Raw genomic sequence first — 505 nt, 5'->3', positions numbered from 1 at the left:
AGGCTCCTAGGATGAGGACACAGGCATCTTTACTAGGACCCTTCTGCCTACCACAGAGACTGTGCACACATTGGAGGCAATGGCTCACAGCACTCAAAGAGAATATTTTCTTAACTTTCTCCCAAAGAAAAAGAAATTCAAGCTTCTTGGACAAACTTTTTGAGGAAGGAGTGAGCTTACAGGAGGAATGAGGTCCCCCACCTGTCTGCCTCTTGGAGCGCTCCGAGCAGCTTCCTGGGGGTGTGACATTGGAGCCTGCCTCTGAAGTTCATGCAGAAATTCAACAGGACCCAGAGGGAGCAAGGTCAAACCTGCTGGGACAGAGCCTCAGCGAAGGCTTCTGTGTTCCTACGGACCTCTAGGCCATCCTCAGCCACTTAGGTATGTTAATTCGCTCCTGGGTCTGCCCCAGTGCTGGGGAATCCCCTCTGGGAGGAGCTGCCCCTCTGCCTCCTGCCTCTTTCTACTTCTCCTATGGGCACTACCTCTCTGCAGAACCCAGCCT

Source organism: Nannospalax galili, unplaced genomic scaffold (assembly GCF_000622305.1).
Source record: "Nannospalax galili isolate Female #2095 unplaced genomic scaffold, S.galili_v1.0 scaffold54, whole genome shotgun sequence".
NCBI classification, from domain to species: domain Eukaryota; kingdom Metazoa; phylum Chordata; class Mammalia; order Rodentia; family Spalacidae; genus Nannospalax; species Nannospalax galili.
Note: the sequence above shows the minus strand (reverse complement) of the source record.